The following is a 20,661-nucleotide window of genomic DNA, read 5'->3' as shown; positions in this document are numbered from 1 at the left end:
TTGAGGGACGTGAGCTCTTGCTTAATTTGCTAATGGCGAGTGCACCACTTCATATAGCCGCATAACAGAGATGTATTGGTGCTCATGTCACTAAGTGACATAAATTATATTCTAAGCGGAAACTTGATTATATGTACTCCCTTACATTTTAAAAAATATACAAATAGGTAAAGTTTCAGGCAGTCGCTCTCGTTCACAGCACAGATAGAGGCCGGAGAGGGAGAATGTCTCTCTGCCACTCTGACATCTCTATTTGCTGTGAAGCAGGGTCATTGCCTGAAACGTCATCTATTTGATAGATTTTTTATTTATAAGGAACTGTTATTGACGAATATGCTGCTGCACCACTGCCAACTTGGTATCACCAAATGTCTTCGCCACAGGTTGCCAAAATCGCATAATTATAGTACAAATGTGGTCCAACTTTTGCACAACCCATTTGCAAAACATATGACATGGCCGCAACAATTCATGCTTAATTTATAATATCAACATATTTTTTCAGTGCACACTTAATTGTATATTCCCTATGTTGAGACACAATGCATTTGGATTATGTTATGCACCTGACATGTCCTTTGAAGTTTATATCTTGGTTTTTGGAACCGACATATCAAAAGGATATTCTCTCCTTCAAACAGCTTTGAACGTCTGATTAACGTTGACTTCAAGCTGTGGCCTAGGCACTCACCTGGAGCTTCGTCTCTTTGGGTTTCTATATAAAGATGTTCCTTCTTTAAATATCCAACCGTTAAAGTGACCAAACGGAAGTGGATGTCTTTGCGAGCAAAATTCATCCGACAGGCATAGCTCCTCGGTTGCCCTCCCCCTCCTTGCAGTAAAAACACGAACAGCGGAGTGATTCACTCTCTTTCATTGCTCCATTGCACAACCCGCAGCTGCGTTTACGTAATCCGCAACCAATTCACCGCTCGGACGATTGCGGAGATTTTTACAAATTGAAATAACAACGATAAAACAAGGCACTCCCGTGCATATTTCAAAGTGCACCGCAAATAGTCCTCATAAACGGTCTGTGGGGCGGATGGGGTGGAGCAGCGTCGCATTGGTTCTCAAGCTGCGCGAAGAACCTCGCAACCCACTTTTGATTCCCGTCCGCGAGTGATATTTGAGTGATATGTCAGGAATCAGACTTGGTGCCCTCCTTCATCTCCAAGCGGCCCACTAAACTGTTGACTCAGTGGGCCTTTATTAGTAAGATTTTTAAAAATGTAGTTTTATTTGTAAACATTTTTAAGTGATCTGTTTATCGTGTTTTCGTATTATCATTTTTCTGAAACATTCTGACCTGCCCCTACTGGACATCTATGAAAAAGAGATTTATAGGCCATCGGATTCCTCCAATATGAATAAATATTCTGATTCTAAAATACGATCAAATAACCCCGATGAACGAGAGACCTTCATTCAGCATCGGGTTTGCGAAGGGATGTCTTTATTTGATGAGGAGCACCGATATCTTACGGTCGGAACAAAAAAACCCCATTGCGCCAATTCAACTCCCAAATGACTGCCTATTCATGAACATCCCCCGGATTTTTTAGCTTCAGGGAATCTGTGGCGACAGCTTCTCTAGAGATATGGCCTCGGTCACCAACCAACCAGCAGCGGCATGCGTGTATTGTCGTGTAAAACTGGTTGCTTGGTTTGGTTTTGTCCAGTGCCGGGCAGCTCATGGGAATGATCTATTAATATGCTTAAACCAGAGTGCAACTCCATTAATTTAATGGAGGTTTGGCAGCTGTGCATGTGTTGCCATGCAATGAGCAGAAGATCAACATACGTTATGCACTCTGCCAAATAAAAAATCAAGTACAGTTTTTTGGAGTTTACATGATTTTCATGTTTGTACATAGAGAAAAGGCTTGACAATTTATAAATAAACGTAGAGCTGAGCTGATTCGGAAATCAAGTCTGTTAATCGTATAAAGTTTCTTTTGGACGACTACATTTTTGCGGTCGATTACTAAGGCCTCTTTCAAAATGCCAGCCACCCCAATATCCTGCCTGCTGATGGTGAGAAACCCCCTGCAAGCCACACCCAGGACGACTGATGACATCACTCTGCCCCAACTGTCATTCCATCCGGTGGCACGTATAGGAACTTTATTTTTCCAACAATTTTCTTGTTATCCAATCAAATCAGTTAAGCGAACTTTCTAATCGGTAGAGTAATCCATTACTGTACTTAAATAATCAGATCGCCCAGCCCTATATAAACGTATAATCCACAATACAGTTTTTTTGGATTACTTATTAGTATGTAATTTGCGCAACTGAACTTGAAATCTTCTTGGTTCTTTCGGTAAAGTCACGTAGAAGGGAAGTAATACAATAATAAAAATAAAACATAATAAAATATGTTTTATTTTTATTATTTTATGAATCCCTGCAGTCACGAAAGCTTTAAATCGAAAATTGAACTTGAAATGTTGGCCTGGGTTTTAAAAAAATGGGTCTCTTGGATTGACTGCAAAGATATTTAAAAGAATCTGCCCCGTGGTTAAGATTGCAGAGCCAAAATGTGCATGTGAATTTGGTCACAAGATCTCAGCCAAAATAGGAAATTAGAAACTGACCTCAAAAAGCTCACATGGGTATTGCATGATTTCCCTTTGTTTAGAATTGTGTTTATGTGTAGTTTTCAATCCATTATTGTCGTTAAATATTTTACCAAACAGAGTACTGCATTCATTTTCTCTTGATTGTAACGTTTCACGTTTGGCATTAGTAATTTTAAGATAATTACAAGACTTTACTCGGTTATATATTTCAATGCCACTATTAATAACTTTGGTGAGAATGTATCCCCTGGCCTGAGTCCTCTTCCGTGAGTATATATGTTTTTACTTTCTGCATGCAAACTTAGTGTAAACATTCTATCTTTATAAATTTTGTTGACAATTTTCAATATATTTATATTACCAATGCCCTGGTTTGTGAGAGCTTATATATCAGCATCAGTGTCCAATTATTCAAATGGCCTTTCCATTTTCTACAAAATGTATTCATCGCAGTATTTTGTTATTTCTCAACTGTGATTGACACATATGGTCTGGTCAATAGCCAAAAAAACATTTCTAAAATCCGGAATGTTGACATGAGATGAAGATGAAGCAATGAGATTAGTTCATGTGCAGGAGAGAGAGAGAGAGTGATTGTGGCATCATAGGAGTATGAGGGTATGGTGAAAACGTCGGGAGACCTTCATCCAGTAGTGGATAGATCATGGCATATGACTGCTGAATTTATGCAGTTAATGTATGCAAATACATAATTTATTCAAATAATCAACATTTGTTGATAGCTTCATAGAACACATGAAGAACATGTTTTTTTGACCATATGTCTTGTAGTAAAACACTTGTAATAATTTTGTTTTTGAGCACTACCGAAACATATTGCTGATGGTGTTGCTAAAAGGATCTTATTAAATTACACCTCATATACATTTCCCTGTGGTATCAATGTGCAATAAATGATTCGTCATGCACATTTTGCGGCAATGTTAAAATGGTGAATCCACACAAGCAATGCCAGTTCAGACCTGCAATCTGTTATGAAATAAACTGGGGTCTGGAAATGGATTAAACGCACATCACAATTTCTCAACGCTCATAGCTAACCATTCAAGATTATAATATGAAGGCTGTGCATTTGCCATGAGCTCAACAGCTTTTACAAATCGTGCCTCGCAGAATGCGTGAGTGCAGCCCGACAGATGCTTCCGTTAAGCCGTGGAGCTTTCCATTTTGCTGGCCGTCAAATCGTGGAGAATTGACTATCTCTATGTATGGCAGTTGCATGATAAAATGTTGTTTCCGTCCAGTGCATACTACAACCCATTAGTTGCGGACATAGATTGTACAACGCAATAACCATACATAGTGATACTATTATCGTTTATTTTCCCTTTGTCCATCCACGTGTCGGTCGTGGAGGTTGCTTGACCATACTTCACCATGCTGGTTAAGATATCACTTGCCACTGATGTCAGTCATGGTCAAACATCGCCAAGTTCATGGTGCAGTGCGTTAATCACTGCGCCACCGACTCTGCCATAATGGCCTGGCACACATATTCTTAGGTTTTTTCGGTAAAGTCACGTAGGTAAAAAAATTAAAATTTATAAAAGTAAAATAAAAATGAAATAAAAATCACGACGTTTCGGAGGCAACACAAGCTTCCGTCTTCAGGTGGAACCGTCACAGCACGATAGCTGTATCAAGTGTTAGCTGCTTGTTGCAGAGTTTCATGGTTCGATTACAGTGCCCTGGTAATTACTTAGGCTGTTATCCTAAAATATATAGTCTCCTTAACAGTGGATGTTAATGATCCAGTGATGTTATTTGAATTGAGTAGACCATTGTGTGCTGGCGTCGTGGTTTAAATAAAAAAAATACACCGAAAATTACTAAATTGTAAAATGCAAGGCAGTCACCTCCTCCTACTGCGAAAAAAGCCAAGGCGCGTTCCATAAAAAAAAAAGCCTTGAGAATGAACAAGTCTTTGTGGGTAAAAAAATATATAACTATATATGTAAAAAGTTAATCTGTAGTTAGTCCATGTGAATCATACGCTGACACACGCACCATGCAGCAATCTCTCTTGCCATTATTAACACAAGTTGAACCCAGCAGGGTACTTACGCATATTAACACTCACTTCAACATGTAATGTTATTTTGTAGGTTTTGCCAAACCTCTAAATAGAGGCATCCACGTACAATTTAAATGTCTAGTTGCTATGCTAACATAATATTATGCACTGCTAGTGTGACTACGTTTTGTGTTTATGAGTGCATGCATACTCGATCCTATACCGTAGTTTACACACAACTTTCTATTTTATTTGAAACGACGAGAGATGAAAGTGGAGCCCTGCAATATCCTGCTCACGCCACTGCTGTGAAGGGCTCTCCACTAAAGGGAGCTCAAGATAGCCCCATCTGGAGGGGATTTTGGCCTACTCTTCCACTCTGGCCAGATTGCCTTGAAAGAGACGAGCGTACACCCACAACTTTACCCCAACGTACGGGACCAACCGAACCGAACAAGTAACCGTGGTGAACCCATTGACGTTACTGGGTGTACACAGAGGCGGGGGAGGAGATTTCAGTGAAAACAAAATTCCCCAACACGCACGGTGGGTGATTTAATCAAACCAGCGACGTTTGGACTGCAACCCAGTGTGCAAACCATTACACCACGAGGACGTTCACTCGAAAATGAAATAGACGAGTAACCCTAATGGACATTTTAGTCTTTTTTTTTACGTGTAAAAAAAAAGATAATGAGGCTTGTCATCCGTGTAACAAAACATATATATATGCCCATACGGTATGCAAGGGTGTAATGCATATGGCGTGTTTCCATGGCAAGGCATGTGTTCATCAGTGCAGTTGCTCAAGCGAGGGTGCCTGCACGCAACAATAATAACGCTGTGATTCATCCTGTTGCCGACAGCGCGTGTGTGATGTAAGAGGACTCTGGCGCAATGCACCTCAGGGGGTAAATTGCGAGTTCGGCGACACTGATTTATAGTTGTAAAGACTTCTTGCTGCAGTTTAGAGTTGGAGACGAGGAGGAGGAGGGGGGGGGGCGTTCAAAAGTTGCATTTAGTAAAACTTGCTGTTTCTTTCAAGTAATCCATTAATGGATTACTCTACCGATTAGAAAATTCGCTTAACTGATTTGATTGGATCGATACTGTTTCATTATTATCAACAGGCATGATCGATCCACTGCTGGATGAAAGCCACCCTAAGCCGCCGCCGCCGCCGCCGCCAACTCCCGACCTCTCACAATCCAGCACCTGCACAAGGAGCCAATTGATGTCACGCCATCCACCCCCTGCTGACGCCTTCTCATGCCCATTTCATTCCTCCTCTGCCACCTTTCAATCAGCCATCATCCATTCGAGCGTAACCTACCCAAGGCCGTTTACTTTTTGTAAGCAGATTCAATGATGTGGGTCTGACCTGCGTATATGCTCTCGATTCGGCGCGTTACGTTCTCTACAAGTTGCAATTCATAATTTGTAACCTTGAAAAAAAAAACATTGTCTGGCAGACATGCGAACGGCGGTGCATAATTACACGTCCCTTACGCTTAATACGTTTATCCGGTTCACAAACTCACACGCTATTTTTGTTTCGTTCAACATTTTAAAAATAGGCGTATAATACTGGCAGTGGACACTTCCTATATTTAGCCCAAAATATACTGCATTAGTGGAGTGGTGGCGCTGCGCTTGGCACACTCTGTTATGAACTTGGCCGCCTGGATTCCATGCCTGCTCATGGCTGACAGCAGTGAAGAGTGGCATCTGCACCAGCTCCGTTCCACAACCCTTCACCAACACCGCACTGGCCAGTGCGATGAAGTATGATCAATCGACCCCTGTGAACGACAAGGTGCGGGGAAGTGCGCTGGCAAATGGCTGTAATTGCATCGAGTGCAATCGTTCTTCCATAAGTTTGTATTAAACGCAGACGAATTGTGACTTGAAACAACGGCAATGCAAACGTTCCCCTGGTAAGGGGCTCTCGCATTAGGGCACCACAACCCAAAAAGAGCGCATGAAATTATCAATTCCCAGTTCAGTATCGTGCTCGTGTATACGCCACGTTTGGCTATAGAGGGCACTATTGAAGCTGGTAGGGATAGATAGATAGATTTACAGTACATGCATGGAAACTGCAAAACAACAGAAGCAATGTGGTCTGCATTACAATATGTGAAACCGGCTGCTGGGGGTCATGCCTGTATTAATAACGATAATGGAGATGATTACTGTGGGGTGCCAATTCATTTCAGTGGCCACGTGCATTTCTCGCTTATCTGTTTACAACTTGACTTCTTTGCACTCGAACTTTATACGTGAAAACTAATTAAATTGTAACAATTTACGGCCCGTCATCATTCCACCGCGGGTTAAAACCCCCTCAGGAGCGTGTCGGTCATAGGGGCTGATTGACCATACTTCACCACCTTAGTCAGTGTGAGCTGGTGAAGGTGACGGGAGGGGGAGGGGGGTAGATGGGGGGGTCAGGACCGTTTCAGATATCACTCGCTACTGATGTTGGCCGTGGGCAGGAATCAAACTCAGTTCGCCGGGGTTCATACTACAATTAATTCTAGATTTGAAGCTTTCGTGACTGCAAGGATCCATACCCTTAGTTCTTTCGGTAAAGTCACGTAGGTAAAAAATGAAATAAAAATTAATGAAAATAAAATAAAAATCACGACGTTACGGAGGCAACACAAGTCTCCGCTGCATCACTTGATGCAGTAAATCTAGCTGTGATGGTCCCACCTGATGACGGAGACTTTGTTGCCTCTGAAACGTCGTGATTTTTATTTTTATTAATTTAAATTTCATTTTTTACCTACGTGACTTTACCGAAAGAACTAAGAGTATTCATACTACAATACAATAACGCATGTGTCACCGCTACCCTTGAAGGATATATGTATGGGTGGATAAATAATAATAATGAGAATGTTCCATGGTTGCCCTTTGAGCTTATATATATCACTTTTCCACGACCCGTTCCCCCATTTTTTTACTGCTATAATTATACAGAAACATAAATTTCACTAACTCTATACAATAAACCGCTGGTGTATGCATGCAAAAAATACATTCAAATACAAAAAAGGTGACAGGCTAAGTTATTCACCGGTACGTCAAGACATTGTTTGCAATGCTTGTCCAAACGTTACTGTTTGTAGATGTACTACAGGACTGCAAATATCCTGTTCTCAATCATGTTTGTTTGTACTGTATTTGTAAAAGGGCCACATGTACAACTGTAGATGGTGGACAAAACAAACTACTGTCTATATCCTATAGACCCAGTCAATAACCTGGAATAATAAGCACTGTAAATTATATTTCCTCCGAGTGCTTCTGCCTGACAAATGATGTTAAACATTCCTGCGTCTAAGGCCTTTAACTACCGTAGATACCAGTGTCAGCTATGATTACAAAATACTAAGTGCGTGGCTGCACATTAAAACCTTAAATGCACACACGCACAAACGAGGAAATGACAGCAGCTTGCCAACTGGCGAGTCAATACCACGCACCCATCTCAGTCTTTGCATTTTTATTTCTGCACAATCGTCATAATCGCCGCAAGAATTAAAACCTTGACAATGAATTTGTCATCGAACAAAGACGGCGGGGGTCACCGCATCGCGTGGCGCTTTCAGATGCGTTTCTGTGGCCGTCTGGAACGCTCTTCCGATGTTCGGAAGCCACTGGAGCTATGCACTTTTAAATCTAGATTGAAAACGAATTCCTTTAGAAATGCTTGTTGTGTTTAGTTTGTTAGTCCTTCTCCGCACCTCCGATTAGCACGATTCGCTATGTAGGGTGCGAAAGAAGTTCAATGTACATAATGGTTCTATGTACTTTCCCATATAACTATTCCCGTTAACCACTGTGTCGTATGTTTATTATTGGCCCTTCAAAACATACTAACCTTTATATCTCTTCCTAATTACAATCTTCATCCGGCCATTTTGCATGCAGGCCACATACACAATGCTAACAGTAAAACAAAATCAGTCTCCAGACCATCTATTTCAATAACGATTACTCCTTTTTTGTTCTGATATTGTGACTTCTGAAACTGAAAGCAAAAATAGTAACATTGCAAGCTTTTTTGTTTCAAAATTATTTTCGAGTTTTCCCCTCCAAAATTAAAGCACTTATACTATTTGTGTTTTGTCTGTGGCAGATCCAAAGGGAGGGAGGCATAGAGGTGATCCCCCCCCACCTTCACCCTATCCTCCCTTGCAACCCTGATAATTGTTTTTATTCATAGTGCCGTGATAACATCCATTGAATTATGTTTTTTTATATTGTTATTGTAGGGCCCTAATTAAAGAAGCGGACATTTTTAGAACTCCCTCTCCACTCTTGGGAATATTCTAGCTCTGTGTCACGTGATGAAATTAAGAATTTATTTGGAAACATCACAGAGTAGGGTCCTTGTCTGTAATTGAATGGCTACAAATCGACATTTTAACAGCACTTCAAGTGGCCTTTCTATCCGTTATACAGTAGGGATCACAATTTCCCATACAATCTGCTGTGCGATTGTTCTGTTGCATGACAGTCAAAGCTGATATTTTTGTTAAATGTCAGATCTGGAATTTAATATGATGGGTAGTTTTGTGCAGTTATTTGGTGACTGGGCTGAGATCATCAACTCGCAATGCTTGAGAAGCCGGTTCAATCACGGCTGGCTAAAACCTGATTTCAAACCCATGATCTCAGTGGTGCCAACTCATAGATTTGAACTCTGAGCCATCCTACCACCTCTGACTTGTGCATGTTCACGTATATATTCATACAGCATCATTCTGTCAGATGTTCATATATAATGAGAAAAATCCCATGAAATGTCAGTGTAATCCCCCCTCAAAACTGAATGTGTTCCCTAAAGGCTTACACAAATGAAATCACATGTACTTACATATATACACCAATATGTGCGTGAATAAATGCGTGTATATATATTAGCAGCAGTGGATTAGTGTGCTGCGCTACGAACCTGACGACCCAAGTTCTATTCCTGCTCACAGCCAACACCAGTAACAATTACGTGACCCGGTGCTGGGCCTCCCCTAGGTCGACTCAGCCTCAAATGAGTGCCTGGTGCGGTGTGTAAACATCGCCACTGGGGATACAAAGGAGGCCGGGCATGGGTGGTGCTGGCCAACCACCCCCTCGTGTGCTGTTCCGGCCTTCATAGGTGCTCGCTAAATGCACTTGCCCCAATAGTTTGTTACAGCTTTACGGGGGGTCGTTGTCTTTGTATGTATACGAACATTTATGTGTATGTCTATATGGGTATATGCATGTATACGAGTGTGCGGGTGTGTGCCCACGTTTAAGCCTAGTAGGGAGACAATTGGAGTCTTCGGGGATACTGTACCGTATTTATACTGTGACATTTCACAGCCATCTATCTTGTATAGTTATATATATAGGCATTGTCACAAATACTGCACTATTGTGCAGGAGTCATACGCCACAAACGCACTCTTTTGTAAACGACATGTCACGGATTTTTTTTTACCTTGGTCAAAGGTTGTACATGGCTCATAATTCATAATATAGCTTCATGGCTTCCTCCAACAAGAATGGGTCCTTCCTCGACTGTGTACAACACATATTACTCAGTTAAATCATTTGACGGACTCACAGATGGACGAATTCTGTTTCTTTAATAGCATTTTCGAATGAAGACTAACAAACTTTATATCAATACTGCATTACAAAAGGTGACACATGGGGGGGTGGGGGGGGGCGGGTGTCAACATGGTTTAGTAATGGAACAGAGTATCAATAAGTGTCGGTTTTGGCGGCTGTGTTGCACCAATCTCCGATGTGTTTGGGGTTGTGACCGCGTGTCGTTCGGCACGAAGCCTGTGACGTTTCACATCAGCACAAGCTGTGCATGGAAGTCGCTCTGAGCACACGGAGACAAATATAGGTCTGGATTTGAAGCTTTCGTGACTGCAGGAATCCATACTCTTTGGTTATTTCGATAAAGTCACGTAGGTAGAAAAATTTAATAAATCACGACGTTTCGGGCGCAACACAAGCGTCCGTCATCAGGTGTGAAAGCATTAAATATATTCTAGATTGGAAGCTTTCGTGACTGCAAGGATTCATACTCTTAGTTCTTTCGGTAAAGTCACGTAGGTAAAAAATTAAATTAAAATTAATAAAAATAATATAATATAATAAAATAAAATATTTTATTTTTTATTAATTTTAATTTCATTTTTTACCTACGTGACTTTACCGAAAGAACTAAGAGCATGAAATATAGGTCATTAGGTCATCGTGCCCGAAAACAACACACACGGTAAAATTCGTCGGTGAGATAAGCGTTGCATTATTGTTGTCACGCCACCATTGCACGCAATATCCTCAAACCTATCGGAAAGTCCAGAGACGAAACTCAGTGAACCTTGGCCAGAGAGAACACTGCCCACTCTGAGCACCCAGCCATGTCCACAAGGTTCTGCCTCGACAGCACTCTCCACGTATTAAGATGGGGAGGAGGAGGGGGGGTTGGTGGTCAATGCCCTCTAGAAAACTTCCAAAGCAACCCACGTAAATACCTGCCGCGGTCTCTCTATCGTGTGTCAAAATATAGAAGTAAAAAAAAACACTGACGTCATGCCAAAGTGCACAATTCTCGAGTGAATAATTGACTGAGAGGGAAAGCACCGCGTGGATCCTTCCTTGAAGGTATCGGCAGGGGTTTCATTGACTCAAGCGCAAGGCGTGGGTGTTAGGGAAGCGTGTTGTTGTGAGCACCTTGTAGATGTATTCGCGTGACTCGTGTGTTTTTAACGACCTGTCATTGTGATGCGGCCACGCAAACGTCGGCAAAAAAATGAGCTGAAAACCACCGATCCAGCAGTGCTACTCTGAAGCTGAATTCTTGGAATATTAAGGCTCTCTGAAGGTCAGACGATAAGTCTTACACTTATCGCCTCGCACCGCGTCCTGTTCGTTTTTCAGGGACTTGAGGCTGACCAAAAAACGTTCTAGACTTGACGGTTTCACGTGTGAACGTGGAAGACGGGGTGGGGGGGGGAGATTTCAAGCGTTTTGCGAATGAGAAATGTATAAAACGCAGCCTGAAGGATTGCTCGAGGTAACACGGCACTATAATTAAGTGGAACATTACACAGTATTAATGATTAATTTTCCAAAAAATTATTAACACATGTTAGCATATACAAATGAGGACAATATTGAAAGTTAACAGGCAGGAGGTACGTGAGTTGTTTGACCTTTAATGACCTTGAAGTATAGTATACAGTACTTGGGCTTCCATTACAATGTTTGGGTATCTCTTGTATGAATTTAACACGTAGGCTTTCGCGACCAATATTATTCATAATACAGGTTTTTGGGTCAGATCGCGTTATTTATAAATGTGTTGTAACCCTCCACCACCCGACACAGCCAAACAGTAAAAAAAATGTGCCACGTTTTTCAAAGGACGAAATAAGAAGTGAATTATTTTGTCCTTTGAAAAACGTGGCACATTTTTTACTGATTGGCCGTGTCGGGTGGTGGAGGGTTACGACACATTTATAAATAACGCGATCTGACCCGAAAACCTATGTTATTAATCTCTTGTATGGATGTAAAAAATAATCTAAATGCCTATGTCATGCTAAGAGTGCTGCACGAATGTGTTGAGTGGCATGTCACTCCAAAAAATATAACATATGATGCTTGCGTGTTCGGACTCAAACACCAACGTGTTAACAACACCTGGCAGCCCAACACATCACCGTCACTGCAAAGAGAATAAGAGCACGTTGGTTCAGCCAGGACGTGTTGTTCATGAGAAGTGTGACTAAAAATGAGACTGTGTGATGAAATCAGGACACGTGTGAGAGTCCGATGAATTGCAGCTGTAACTCCACTTTCTGCAAGGATAGGCTTTCAGTTGTAGATAGAGAATTAGAAACAACAACAGCTGCAGATACATGGATTTGTTTTTACCCTTACCTTAATTATTCGTAATACATTAATATATAATATGCGTATGTGTACCCTTTCATGCCTCGCTGTTGAACTTCTTTCGCACCGTATGTAGCCAACCCTGATTTTCGGAGGTGCGGGGGGGAAAACAACAAACTAAACACAAAAAAGCAGCTCCAAAGAAATTCGTTTTCAGTCTAGCTTCAAAAGTGCATAGCTCCAGTGGCTTCCCGATATCGGAAGTAAGAGCGTTCCAGTCAGCCGCAGAAGCGTATCTGAAAGCGCGCGATGCAGTGACCGTCCCTGTCCGATGGCCTGCCAAGTGAAACATCTGCATGCATGAGTGGGAGATAGTGCCACTCGCCTCTAAGTCAAGCACTTTGAAAGCAAGAGTTGGTTGATCGTGGATTTTTGTAACAAACAAAAAAAACTGCTGTACTGCGAGGTGACCAGGAGATGGCAGTACAATAAATGAATTCTTGAATCTATGAGTGCAGGCCTTTGAGCTTCGATGTATGTTGAACTTCTTTCACATCGTACGTAGCCCACCGTGCTAGTCGGAGGTGCGGGAGCTTAGAATCTTAACTTCTCACACGGGTGGGCTTTTAAGCCAGCTTCTCCAGTTTTCTCCCACGTGCATCAATCTTGATCTGTCAAAAAAAGCCACAATTTGGCGAAACCAACATTGAGGTGGCTGAATATGCAGCAGTGGCAGCTGTTTGCATTAAGGAATTGAAGACATGCGAAATAACGCGAGGATGAATGGAAACAAACCGTAATAGAGGTAATTGAGGAACGGCGGACTGATTTGGCTCAGTTGTGTCGGAAGCATGGCACCAAACAGCAATCAATGCAAAAGCAATTGCAACGCGGAATGGAAAGTAACAGAGGCAGAGGATGATTAAGAACACAAAAAGCATGGCAGACCCATGCAGTGGAAGAATGATCATGGAAAGAGAGGGGGGTATCGATAATCGCCAAGAGTGGAGGGCTAATGTTGGGAGTTCATGGACCTGGAGACCTGTCGTGGGGCTGAACGGGGAAGGGAGACAGCTGGGGCAGTCTGGAGCAAGATGACATTTTTTACCCAAAGCTAAGACAATTTATTGTTGCAGACAACTCTAATGTGTGTAATTTTTCTTTGACATATTCACTTACGCATTCCCTTTTCATTGGAATTCTTATGCCTCGCATCGCCATAACAAGTATGGCTTAATGGGCAATACGCTGGAATCCTGGCTGCCGGATCGTCCGGCGTGAGCGTGCAGGTGAAATTTAATTCCAGGAAACCGCACGTCTGCGGTGCGTACGCCAAAAAGTAAACAAAGAAACGCGCTGCAGATTCCGTTTGAGAAAATTAACCCGTAAAAACAAAGTTTTTCACTATAAATCCTTTATATGCGTGGCGGCTAGAGTCCTCTCGTCCTCTGGCTTGAGATGGCTGCCACCTATGGGTCAGATGATTGCCTGCTACCATTAAGCAATTGGTAATTAAATATAATTTAATTTTTCCTAAAAAGTGTAAAGTTATGGAAAAAATTTTTCACGAAAATGAATTGTCACGCACAACGAGTCTGTGTGCAAAATGTCAGCTCGATTGGATCACGGGAAGTGGGTTAAAAAACGACCGAAAGATTTGCATGGTCGTTAGCGCGCAAGCAAGCAAGCAAGTGAACTTAATATAAAGGATTTAATAATAGAGCACGCTGCACAACTTTATTGACAAGTTGTGTGCATGCGACATTAACGATGCACCATAATGACGTGTACATGTTATGGGCGATCCCCTGCAATTTATTTTTGGCAGAGCAGCCACCACTAGAGGGAGCCCTAGACAGCCCCTTTAGAGGGTATCTGGCCTATGGTTCCACGCTCATGAGGTGGGGGTACCCACAGTTTACCCCCACCACACGCTAACTTGCTGATCGACTAACTGTGGCGTTTCCACTTAGCAGTAATGTGTGCTGAAATATTTAAAAAAAATCACTTAGCTTGAGTTTTTTTCCATCGAAACTAACAATCGATCGAAATCGTGAGCAATGCACACATTGGTACGGGTATCATATTCATGAAGTTAAAGTAATTTCCTTGCTAAATAAGCGTTGAGTTAGTGTTCATCTGCTGTTTACAGCCCTGAGCAAGTCCACATTCCTATGTCAGGGGGTGAGTCAATTGTGTTATTTATAGCAAAATGTATGGTTAATATGTTCCTCCAGTCTGTCAAAACAGTCAACGTATACGATTCAATATAATGAATAGTAATGTGTTACGAACTGCTAAGCAATGCATGGTTTAAAGGAGACCACGTAAAAAAAACGTATTCAAGTCTGTTGCTGTGGGCAAGCGACTTGCAATCGAATGAAGACGCTACAAACGGCTTGCAAAATGTCTAAATAGAATTGAGTTTTAATGGTGAAAAGATTAATGTGTGTGGATAGCAGCGTGAAATTCATGAAGGGCATAGTTCCTGTAACCGTTGCGATAATTTACAAAAATAGATCTACTTTTTGGTGATTTCGGTAAAGTCACGTAGAAAGAAAATAATTGTAATTTATTTTCTTAATTTAATTTCTTTTCTTTCTACGTGACTTTACCGAAAGAACCAAAAAGTCATTTTTAGATTTGAAGCTATCGTGACTGCAAGGATTCATATTCTTAGGTATTTTTTCGGTAAAGTCACGTAGGTAAAACATCAAAATTAATAAAAAAATAAAATAAAAAATAAATATTTTTTCTTTTTTCTTTTATTTTTATTAATTTTGATGTTTTTTTATTTTTTATTTTATTTTATTTTTATTAATTTTGATGTTTTACCTACGTGACTTTACCGAAAAAATACCTAAGAATAAAAAAGTAATTTCTGCAGTCACGAAAGCTCCAAATAAAGTAAAAAAAATATATAGTTTCAATTCCCTTTGGAAAAGGTTTTCTCAACTTGATTAGGACATCGCTATGTCGAGTGATTTTTCCCTGGGATTGGCAAGTGGTGGGGTTTTACTAAACTCCTTGCTTTGCGGTAGGTTAACAGAATCTGATGTTTCCTGATTTCACACCGCTCTGATGAGTCAGAGAGAGAAAGTCATGTCCAGCAACGAAGCGCCCAGTGATAATAAATATAATAATATCAAAACAGGATCTAAAATTGACAACGTTATGAATCATCCGTAATTACGTTTGTTTGCGTTATTTTACAGTGATGGAAGATTGCTTTTTTCATAGGCATAGCAAGAACTTGTTTCGCATCTCAGTATTTATATATTCAGTGCATGTTCTCGTGCAGACATCGAAGGTATGTAATACAATTAATTAAAGCACTCCTTGTGCCATCTTAAGAACAAGACATTTTTTTCCCTTCCAGTTTTTTTATTGATTTAAAAACAATCTACTTTGACTGACTCAGCAATGTAAAAAGCATGCCCAGTGGGCCTCTGAGTCACTCCGAGGCCACGCTGTGACAGGGACACTTCAAATTGTCATCAATCCCATCAATGGCATTTTAAAAGAGCAATTCAGATGCAGCAGATCAGAACCAATCTAGGTTTAGCAATACACGTGTCTTCGAGAATGAGCAAGGCTAAAGTGAAGACTTTACGACGACTCGTCCACACATTTGGCATATTGCAGAGAGCGGTGAGAACATTTTGATGAGAAAAAAAAGATCACATTGTAATGTCCAAATTGTATCATGTATATTGCAATTGGGCTACCCCTATTATCAAATAAGACGTTTGATTACAGTCATAATTAACATGTAAATAGAGGGCTTCAGACTAAGCCTTCTGTTGTGTAAGTGAGATCTCCATGGACAAATCCCAACATTCTTGATCGCTTCTGGGAGGGTCGTAATCACAGCCAACTCTCGGTCTTCGTAATATACAGCCACGAGGCACATTCGCTCAACATCAACATCATGTTTTCCCTTCACCACTGATTACCGATTACCTCTCGCAAGACTTATAGCCTCTCGGTTTCTGACGCTTCACTCCCAACCACCATTAGAGTGGCCCAGCGTGGCTCGTGTGTTGTCCCCGGTGCTGCAAGAGACGTACAGTCTCCTCCTCCCTTCCCTCCACAGCCAGAGGGTAGCAATCACATAGAGGGCGCTTCAAAAAAATGTTAACACTTATATGGGACTATCGTTTTTAATGGATAAAAGAACGATAATACTACACTGTAACATGATAACAAATGTAACCCAGCTTAAATATACGCTGCCAAGCTTGGTGGTGTTCATTCAGACGCTGTCTTTCTGACAGCCCTGTTCTTCACCTGAGGACGGCTGCTTGCGTTGTGGCCGAAACGTCGTGAGAATTGTATTTTATGATGTTTTATTTTTATTATTTTATTATTTCCCTTCTACGTGACTTTTCCCGAAAGAACCAAGAAGAAGAAAAAAGTGTATGTTAATAGCTTCAAAAAGTCAAAGAGTCTCTATAAATAACGCGATCTAAACCCAAAAAGTTGATTATGGAGTCTCCACTTGTTCGCCATCATTGTCAACGCGTGCCTGGAATCTTCTCCAGGTTGTCTCCAGAGCACGGAGGCGCATTTCTCGTGGCGTTGTTGAAGCATCCTGCAAATTCTCAGAAGTGTTAACATTTTTTTGAAGAATCCTGCAAATTCTCAGAAGTGTTAACTTTTTTTTGAAGCACCCTGTGTATTCGAAATATTTAAATATGTTATTATTAGTACAGTATGTATGTTGAACTTCTTTCGCACCGTACGTAGCCAACCGTGTTAATCGGAAATGCGGCGGGGGAAGAGGAATGTCAAAAGTTCTCAAGAATATGAGATATTCACGTACATAGGTTCAAATAAAAAAACTACGACGTTTCGATCACAACGCAAGCGATCGTCATCCTCCTGATAACGATCGCATTGTGATCGAAACGTCGTATTTTTTCATTCATTTGAACCTATGTACGTGACTTTATCGAAAGACCAGAAGAATATAAATTCCTGCAGTCACGAAAGCTTTAAGTCAGGATTTAATATGAGATAGATTCTGCTTTCACGAGCAATAATCTCTTCAGTATTTCTTCCCACGGCTTTCTCCATCATTGTTTTGTCTTCGTCCCCCCCCCACCCCAAAAAAAAATCACAAGCCTTCAAGTTAAACTACGAGCAACGTGGCGCATTGAATTCCGTGGCTTCACCACCCACCGTTTCCGAGGGCAGCTCGAGTAAAGGTTGCTGTAGCTCCCGGAGGAGGAGAGAGGGACGACACGCGGCCCGCTACACATTGAGCCACGACGGGCACGGATGGACCTGTGTGCCCCCGTGGGAATCGAAGCTGCGAGCCCCACGTTTCCCAGTTCGTTAACCGGCCCCGGGGTTATTTTTGGGGTAGAGGGCTGTGGGAACGCGGCGTGAGTAACGATGTACGACATTGTTTAAATATTGAAAGAAAGTGGCCTAATTTTCGATTTAAAGCTTTCGTGACTGCAGGGATTCATCTTCTTGGTTCTTTCGGTAAAGTCACGTAGAAGGGAAGTAATACAATAATAAAAATAAAACATAATAAAAGTGCCCTAATTTATACGTAACACAGGGCCAGAGTGGATTGGTTAATTGGTAACGAGCTGTTGCTACAGGGAAATACAACGGACAGCAAACGTGATTTGATGGCGGGCAAGTATTTCCCCAAGCCCCATTATATATTGCTTGCAAAGAAATATTATTTCAACGGTACTGGAAGAGCTATTGTTACATTGCAGTATGCTTTTGCTTTCCATATATCAAAGGTGCATTATAAAAACTAAATTGGGCTGGAATGTAATTTAAGTGCTTTATGGCATAATGCAATGTATTGTTGCTCCGGATGCAATACATTCCACATGTCTACAGTTTATACGGTGTTACAACTAACAGACAATTTACACAGGAAACGATACTGCCTATTTTAGATATGAATAATGTATACCAATTTATATTTTTCTAGAGGTACATATTTTTTCCGGCCCATTATGAATGCACTGCTGAATACAGGACTTCCCATGTCCAATCAATCATGGGGGTTGTTTGACCATCCCTCATCATACTGGTCAGTGTGGGGTTAGTGAAGTGGGTGTGGTAGGAGGGAAAGAGGGGGGGGGAAGGACCATGGTGACCGACGCCAGGAATTAAACTCAAATGGCCAGGCTCAAAGGGCAGTGCGCGAACCAGTGTGCCACCCCTCTGCCTTTTTTTTCTTCAGTCCATATGTATGTATCGATCAACCATAGCTGAAGCAATGCACAGTGGATACTGTACTGTGCTGTGAACCTGATCATCTGATTTTATTTGGTTGGGCCAAGATAATATCTGCATTGCTGCAGTATCCCTCCTTTATAAACCCGCATGGACCAACATGGTAAAATGAGGTAAGAAATATTTCATTTAGCAGTGGTTTGAGAAAGGCAGTACAGTACATTATTCTGAAAGACGTAAACGACCCCTTGAAGGCATAGCCATAATTTTACGAGGCTTTTTATAATAGGGATTCACAAATATACTTCTTGGCTACAAGACAGTATAACGCTCAGGGGTTGTTGAGTGATGAGTGAGTGGTTGTGGTGAGCAGTGGTGTATTATGGTTGGCATCGGCCCTTGGTGCAATAAATTAAATGGGGCCTCCTATCCAATGTACCAACCTTTTGAAGCCAGGCTCCTGGACCATTGTGCAGTTGCACCGCCTGCATACGAGACAGCTGGTGGTGGGGGCAGTGGTGAAAGTGAATATTGTCAAGAATTATCAGGGAGGAATCAACTTTTCTCCTAAGATGCTGACCACAGTAGGAATAGAGTGTGGGAACGCGGTAGGCCACAATTTCCCGCAGTACACACTTTGATCCTCACCTTTTTCTTTCTCCCCATTCGAATAAACTCTTATCTCTGCGAGCAATCGGTGCGTCATGTCGCAGGTGGCGATTAGAATAGGTCAGCTTTGTAGATAAGTGTTACTGCGACCGTCAGCCCTGCGATAACTCTCTTGGTGCGGCTCAAACTGACGTGCAACTGCAGGTGACTGGTAACATTGTAAAAGAGATGCATTCACATACAGATTGCAAATATTTTACTGTTGTTTTTTTTTTACGAAAAAACAACAATTTTTTACAAAAATATAATTAAATTTTTGTTTTAAGAACACTTTCTGTTATGTGTACCACTGAGTGCAATAATGGCACGACAAGGTGGTGATGCCATAATAGATAATTGTACATCGTATGTGGGCATTATTGGCAACAGTCATTGCATATTCATACATACACTGGACAGAGATTTATTTCGAACTGCCTTCTGTGTTTTGTGCGTTGTCCTTCTCCCACACCTCCGATTACCACGGTTGGCTACGTACGTTTCGAATAAAAGTTCAACGTACATTTCTATCCGTCTCCCGACGTAAAAAAAAAAGTGAAAGCATTTTTTACACTTCCCATCAACCCCAAAGCCATTTGGGAGTGCATACGTTCACCTAGCTTCGGTTCAACACAAGAAAACTCTGGAGTATTTTCAACATACAGTGTCTCATCAGCAGTCAGGCGTGCTTGAACCAATGCTTGTGAACTGCCAGATGTTATAGCCACAGATAGGGCTGAACGATTTGGGGAAAATATCTAATGGTGATTTTTTTTGGACAGATATTGCGATTGCGATTTGATTTGCGATTAAACGTTTTTAAGTCAAGCTTCAGTTGAATATTCACTGTGTAATAGATTTAAAACATGTGATGAAGCATTACCACATTATACCATCAAAATATGAACTGCTCTATATATTCTAATGCAAGGATGAGAACTTAAAATTTTAATATAGTCATGGTGCTTCCACCATGACTATATTAAAATGTTTTAATTGAAATAGAACAATCAAACATAGAACATTTGTTAAGTTAAGTAAATAAAGTTATAAGAAAAAATAAAACAATTCCAATTAGAACGTAATAGGACTTTTGAAATCGCAAAAAATCGCAGCCTTTGCGATTTACTAATCGTATTGTTTCAAATTACGATTTCGATTTGAAATCGATTAATCGTTCAGCCCGAGCCACAGGCCCTCAGTTTAACGTACGGGTCCTAGAATTAGTGTTACTGTCAAAAGGCCTCATCGTTTATGGAAGGTGTAAAC

The sequence above is a fragment of the Lampetra fluviatilis genome, chromosome 4, assembly GCF_964198595.1.
Source record: "Lampetra fluviatilis chromosome 4, kcLamFluv1.1, whole genome shotgun sequence".
Taxonomy (NCBI): Eukaryota; Metazoa; Chordata; class Hyperoartia; order Petromyzontiformes; family Petromyzontidae; genus Lampetra; species Lampetra fluviatilis.
The sequence above is the reverse complement of the archived record's forward strand: the minus strand, read 5'-3'. Positions refer to the sequence as shown.